Source organism: Cebus imitator, unplaced genomic scaffold (assembly GCF_001604975.1).
Source record: "Cebus imitator isolate Cc_AM_T3 unplaced genomic scaffold, Cebus_imitator-1.0 Scaffold628, whole genome shotgun sequence".
NCBI classification, from domain to species: Eukaryota; Metazoa; Chordata; class Mammalia; order Primates; family Cebidae; genus Cebus; species Cebus imitator.
In genome coordinates, this window is record NW_016107943.1 from 486354 (window position 1) to 493760 (window position 7407).

Genomic DNA, 7407 nt, shown 5'->3' on the forward strand with positions numbered 1-7407 from the left:
AAAAAAAAAAAAAAAAGTATTTAGCATGTGTTAAGTGATTTTCAAGAGTTTTAGAGTGGTTTCTCTAGAAAGGATGCTGTGAGTAAGCAAGGGTAATTCTATTTTAATAATCTTGACCTGGAAGGCAGGAAGAATGAAGTGAGGTTAAAACTGTAATGATAAAGAAACAGCAGCTATTCATAGTAGCAAGAATAAATGGATGTTTGGTCATTTTTTTTTTTAAGATGAGGTTTCACCATGTTGGTCAGGCTGGTCTTGAACTCCTGACCTCAGATGATCTACCCGCCTTGGCCTCCAAAGTGCTTGGATTACAGGTGTGAGCCACCACACCTGGCCTGTTTGCTCATTTTTATGGTTTGTACAATGTTGTTGTTTCCTTTTGTTGTTGTTGTTGTTGTTTTGAGACAGTCTCACTCTGTGGCCCAGGCTGGAGTACAGTGTCACAATCTCGGTTCACTGCAATCTCTGCTCCTCAGTTTCAAGCAATTCTCCTGCCTCAGCCTCCCGAGTAGCTGGGATTACAGGTGCCTGCCACCACACCCGGCTAATTTTTAAATATTTTTTTTAGTAGAGGTGGGGTTTCACCATCTTGCCAGGCTGGTCTTGAACTCCTGACTTCATAATCCACCCGCCTCGGCCTTCAAATGTGCTGGGATTACAGGCGTGAGCCACTGTACCTAGCCTATACCACATTTATTTAACCATTAATCTGCTGATGGACACTTAGGTTGCTTCCAAATCTTTGCTGTTGTAAACAGTGCTGCAACAAGTATAAGAGATCTCTACATGTCTCTTTGATAGGCTGATTTCCTTTCTTTGGGGGTATATACCCAGCAGCAAGATAGTAGAGGTTAGATGTTCACTTTGTAAATAAATGTATTAAGCTTATTTATGGTTTATGAATGTATGCTAAATTTTAATTTAAAATCTTACCTTAAAAAAAGGCTGGCCAGATGTGGTGGCTCATGCTTGTCATCCCAGCACTTTGGGAGGCTGGGGTGGGCAGCTGAGTCGAGCCCAGGAGTTGGAGACCAGCCTGGGCAACATGGCGAAAACTCATCTCTACAAAGAAATGCAAAACAAATTAGCCAGGTGTGGTAGCATGCACCTGTAGTCCCAGCTGCCTGGGAGGCTGAGGTGGGAAGATCACCTGAGCCTGATAGTAGTGATCAAGCCACTGTACTCCAGCCTGGGCAAAAGAGTGAGACCATGTCAGAACAAATGAAAGAAAGGAAGAAAGAAAGGAAAGAGAAAAAGAAAGAAAGAGAGAAAAGAAAATAAAAGAAAAAAAGTCATGCAAAGTAAGTCAAAGACTAACTAAAGCCATACTGGGAAATCTATTTTGATGATTGTAAAAATATTTTTGTTAACATTTTTTTTTTAGATGGAATCTCCATCAGCCGCCAGGCTGGAGTACAAGTGGCATGATCTCAGCTCACTGCAACCACTGTCTCTTGGGTTCAAATGATTCTCCTGTCTCAGCCTCCCGAGTAGCTGGGATTACAGGCATCCACCATCATGCCTGGTTAATTTTTGTATTTTAGTAGAGACAGGTTTCATCATGTTGGCCAGACTGGTCTTGGACCCCTGACCTCAGGTGATACACCCGCCTCGGCCTCCCAAAGTGTTAGGATTATAGGTGTGAGCCTCTGTGCCTGGAGTTTTTGTTTACAATTTTTTATTTGCTATTAAAAGTGATGTTAAGTAAAGTGACATAAGAGTGCTGGAGTCTAGAAATATTTCAAAACACTACAACATCATAGTGAATCTTGTATCTTCCCACAGTGTAGAACGGTCACACAAACTAATTATGCAAATAACCCTCTTTTAATGTGGTATGTGGTCCAGACTGGCAATTTTCTACTAAGTATCTTTTGACTTCTTTCTGGGCACATGCCAAGATTACATTCCCCAGAATCTTGTAACTGAATTTTGCCCTGTGATTTTTGTTCTCTCTGATGGAATTAGAGCCAAAGTGGCATGTGCTATTCTCTGGTTTAGGCTTAAAATATTGCCTCTTCTTTCCTCTTCCTGTCACCTGAAACCCAAATCAAAACACTCTAATCTTTTAGTGATAAGGCCCTGGGGTATGTTGTAATAACATAATGGGAGGAACTCACATCCCTGAATGTATTAGTCAGGGTTCTCTAGAGGGAGAGAACTAATAGATGTATATATAAAGGAGAGTTTATTAAGAAATATTGACTCATACAATCACAAGGTGAGGTCCAACAATAAGCCATCTGCAAGCTGAGGAGCAAGGAATTCAGTCTGAGTCCCAAAGCTGAAGAACTTGGGAGTCTAGTGTTCGAGGGCAGAAAGCAACCAGCATCGGAGAAAGATATAGACTAGAAGACTAAACCAGTCCAGTCTTTCCAGGTTCTTCTGCCTGCTTTTATTCTGGCCTCCTTGGCAGCTGATTAGATGGTACCCACCCAGACTTAGGGTGGGTCTGCCTTTCCCAGTCCACTGACTCAAATGTTAATCTCCTTTGGCAACACCCTCACAGATGTACCCAGGAACAATACTTTGCATCCTTCAATCCAATCAAGTTGAGACTCAGTATTTTTTTTTTTTTTTTGAGACAGAGTTTGCTCTTGTTGCCTAGACTGGAGTGCAGTGGTGCAATCCAAGCTCATCACAACCTCTGTTTCCTGGGTTCAAGCGATTCTCCTGCCTCAGCCTCCCAAGTAGCTGGGATTACAAGCATGCATTACCATGCCTGGCTAATTTTTTGTATTTTTAGTAGAGACAGGGTTTCTCCATTTTGGTCAGGCTGGTCTCGAACTCCCGACCTTATGTGATCCACCTGCCCGGGCCTCCCAAAATACTGCGATTATAGGCGTGAGCCACCGCGCCCGGTGGAGACTCAGTATTAACCATCACTTTGAATAACCACATGGAACACAGCTGTCCTGTCAGCTAAAACCTATTATGTAACAGAGAAATAAACCTTTTAAAGCCACAGTATTGTTAGAGATTACAATATTTCCTTGCATTTGCAACAGTTCCCTTCCTGGAATAATAAATCCATGTCAAATCAATTTAGGATGATTTGGGATTTCACAGACAAATGAAATTTCAACATTATCTAAGGCCTAACATAGTATGCCAGTTTTTCATTTGTCCAAATGGATATCTAATGAAAGAAAACAACTACCACATTCTACAACCATCATTTCATTAAAGGATATTTTAATGATAAAAAAGGTAACAAACTTAATTTCAAAACAAAATTTAAAAGACCATTCTTACTGAGAAAAAAGCAGTGAAAACTTCATCATGGCTCAACACCAGTCACAGGTCCTTGAACTGACATCAGTAATACTGCTTCAAAACTTAAGAGTTTCCTGAAATCTGACCATTTATAATGTGTATCAGTGGTCCTCAACCTTTTTGGCACCAAGGAACAGTTTTGTGGAAGAAAAGAACAATTTTTCTATAGACAGGAGTGGGGAGTGGGGTGGTTTTGAGATGAAACTGTTCCACCTCAGATCATCAGGCATTAGATTTTCATAAGGATCAGGTAACCTAGATCCCTCGCATGCTCAGTTCACATAGGGTTCTAGCTCCTATGAGAATCTAATGCTGCTGCCGATTTCACAGGAGGTGGAGCTCGGGAGGTAATGCTTGCTTGCCTGCCCCTTGCTTTCTGCTGTGTGGCTGTCTTTCTAACAGGCCATGGACCAGTACCAGCCTGTGGTCCAGCGGGTGGGAACCCGTTTTAAGGTATTGCAGAATTGTCCCCTCCCCCTCCCTGCCCCACTGCAAAATGTAAATCCATTTAATCTCTGAACTGTCTAAAAATGAATATGCTGCTGTTCTCCTGATATAAAGGGCAATGAGTTAAAAGGGGCCGAGGTGGAGAGGCAGAAATGCCCTCTGTTTTACTGCTATGTAAAACTGGTCAAGTCTCTTAGATGCACCACCAGCCCAATTGTTGTTGATAAATAATTTACCTGATGTGAGTGAAAAATTTAAATGATCATAACTTACGTTGCTTTTAAACGACAGAAACTATTTAAGTTCTCTAGTTAGCTAGTTCCATTAAAACACACCTCACGTTTGAGATAGGGACAAAAACAGAAGCCTAACCACTGCCATCTTATAGAGAAGCCACCTGGGCCCTGGGCAGATGTGTCGTTCTCAGAACTGTTACTGTACTGCAATTCTCAGAAGTGTTAAGGGTAAAAATTTCCAGACCCTGCAATTTGACATACTTTTGTCTTGGTATTGATTTTCTGCTCGCTCCGGTGCTACACATTCATACCAGAATCGCTACCTACCTCCCCTCCCCCGCCCAAACAGCAATGGTTAGTTCTAACATAATCCGGGGACCCTTGCCCCTTAAAATCAATAATATATGCCATAATTTTCTTAGAAGGCACTGGATTTGGCATCAAAAGATTTGTCTTGGTATTCAGGAAACAGTGTGTTTGAGGAGGAGGCACTTATCTTTCCTGAGCCTCAATTTCTTTATCTGTAAAACAGAGAACATCAAAGCTCTTTGTAATTTCTTCCTCTTTCCTCAAATAACACTTTGTTCATCACCCGGTTTTTAGAACTTGTATCCTAGCGTTAAGCGGAAGCTTAACTGGAAGCTCCATGAAGGTAGGCCTTCCTTTCTAATAACCTGGCGTAATATCAATAAATGTTTATTAAATGAGGCACTTGACTTCACGAAGGATATGGCATTTTAACTGTTACAAGCGTTCCCACTCTACCCACCCACAAAGCACTAAGCTACTTATAACCTTAGGTATTTAAAAGGCACCAAAATCCTAGCAGTCCCAGGAAGGCGTGGTGACGCAAGCAGGTGAACGCTGGCAGATGCCGTCAACCCACTCCTAACGCACTTCCGGTGCGACGCTGTCCCTCCACGCCAGGACTGAGTTGTCGGGGAGGGAGGCGGTTAGCGGGCTTTAGCGCCTTTTCTGGCGGCGGTAGATTTGAAGCGCTTCAAAGGACGGGACCCAGAGAAGAGGAAACTCTACCGGTGCAGGTAAGTGGCGTGAGGCTCTTCTTGTTTTGGTGGCGTCATTTCAGTACTCCCGGGGTACGAAAGCGGGAAGGGCCTGGGGAGAGGGGCGGAGCCGGCGCGGCTGGCCTGGCCGTGTTAACCGTCTTTCCTCTGAGGTATCGGGCTGTTTGGGCCCAGGGGAGGTTCCTCAGGGCCTCAGCAGGGGCTTTGCAGTTGTTGCAGTAGGAGAAGGCTTGCAGTCGAGCCCCGCGGCCTGGGAACGGTCCTTCCTCTGCCAGCCCCCGCCCTCCCTACTCAGGCGCACACCTCCCTCACTGACGCATTTTGCCGCACAAGCTGTAACATGGCGGCAGCGGCTGCGGCCTGAACTCTAGGAAGCCAGGTTGATTTTTAAAGCTTCAAAATCCTAAGACCGAGCACTGCTGCGGGGTAGGTGGCGGGGCTGGTGGGGAAGGGGGAGACACAGCCTGACGTCCTGTCAGGCTAGGGTTGGAGAGTGACGGGCGAAGAGCCTGAATCACAGGGATTAAATTGAAGACTAGCTTTCCTCCTCTTTCGACCTTTTCCTCTCACAGCACAGTGGCTGTCGTGCAGTTAAGTGGCACAGGCCACTTTGTTAAGCATTCTCCTAAAACTCAAGTCCAGGGTCTTACCTGAGCTCTTGCGAAGTTCTCCCGTGTTTTGGAGGAGCTGTGAGCCGCGCAGGCCTTTTAGAAGGAGGTAATTACTCTTTGGGAGGAAGGTGATGATTTTTCGAAGCTCTGTCTGCCTGAAGGGGAAGTGTGCTAATTTGGTTCATGTTTAGTCTTAAGGAGCTAAGTCTAGATCTGCTGGCGAGAAATATGCACAGTCGTTTTGGAAATGTTATAAAAGCCTCATTTTGTGCATTAATTTTAATTTCTTCCCACAGTAGCACTTTCTGTGTATAACCAAAATTTTGCGGTAGTGAAAACAAATACAAAAGTATTTGCTTTTGTAGTTTGGTACTGGCATAGTTGTCTAAAGAACAATTAGATGTCTTAGAAATTAAGGGATCCCGTATTAACTTTCAGTAGTTAAAATCAGGGGGAAAAGAAGTGTGTGTTTGTGTGTCCGTCACACACACGTTTTTGTATTTGTGTATTCCCATTTGATAACAGTATGGCCAGTAATTACTATTCGTGACAATGATGGGGGGGAGGGGATTGAACGCTTTGTAAATTTTGAATCGTGCCATAAAATCCAGAAAAGATACAGACATTTAGAATGGCTGCTTCACTCATGTTTTTAATATACCCTGAAAATTTACTCGTCTTTTAGCACTCCTCCTTTTTTACGTTAATCAGTTGGGACTGAATACTTTCTGTAACAGATTACATGGTTCTGTGTTTTAAAAAAGGCTCCCCCGTACATTTTTTTTTTTTTTTTTTTTTTTTTTTTTTTTTTTTTTTTTTTTTTTTTGGGACGGAGTTTTGCTCTTGTTGCCCAGGCTGCGATCTTGTCCCTCCGCCTTCCTCAGCCTCCTGAGTAGCTGAGTTTACAGGCGCCTGCTACTACACCCAGCTAATTTTTGGTATTTGTAGTAGAGACGGGGTTTCACCATGTTGGCCAGTCTGGTCTCGAACTCCTGACTTCAGGTGATCCGCCCGCCTTGGCTGTTTATTTATGATTCAGAATTATTGTTGCTCTAAGATCTTATAGGGTCTTATAGTAGGATTCTGCGCATTTGAATGGTTGCGTTTCCTTCTTAAGGCTTTTGTCTTCTCTGCAGGTTGTCAGGGTTGTCTTCCCCTGCTGTTAGGAGTGTATAAGTATGTAAACTTCCTAGGTTCGAAAATTTGGTTTTCTGTCTCAATCATCTTTCTGAGCTTCAGTTTCTTTACCTACTTGCAAAATGGCATTTTGATCTCCAACTCCCGTCAGCTATGGGCTTGAAAATTAAATACTCATGTTTGGTAAAATTGTGTGTGTAATTGGCTTTCATTAACTCAGTGGTTCCTTTATGAGTGAAGAGTGTTCATTACATTTATTTTTAACCATATACTCGATGTATTGTCGTACTTATTGTGGTCTTGCAGTATTGGTGGCCTCTACATATTTTTGATATTTTGCCTTAAATTAGATTTTCTGTGAGGCAGCACTATATTAAGATAAAGTGCTTTTAATTTTAAAAACTTAAAATTAATTTTGTGTGTGCGTGTGTGTGTGTGTGACAGAGTCTCTCTCTGTCTCCCAGGCTGGGGTACAGTGGTGCGATCTTGGCTCACTGCAACCTCTACCTCCTGGGTTCAGGCAATTCTCCTGTCTCAGCCTCCCAAGTAACTGGGATTACAGGTGCGTGCCACCATGCCTGGCTAATTTTTGTATCTTTTTTTAGTAGAGACGGTGTTTCACCATGTTGGTCAGGCTGGTATTGAACTGCTGACCTGGGATTACAGGTGTGTGCC

General features: G+C 43.2%; 1 protein-coding gene across 1 annotated transcript in view; it reads left to right on the forward strand.

The window, feature by feature from the left end:
• The first annotated feature begins 4844 nt into the window (after positions 1-4844).
• Positions 4845-7407, forward strand: part of PPIG (peptidylprolyl isomerase G) — a 53089-nt gene continuing 50526 nt past the window's right edge. The window contains exon 1 of the mRNA XM_017517329.2: positions 4845-5002. The gene's annotated coding sequence lies outside the window, so the exon portion shown is untranslated. The remainder of the gene's footprint in view (positions 5003-7407) is intronic.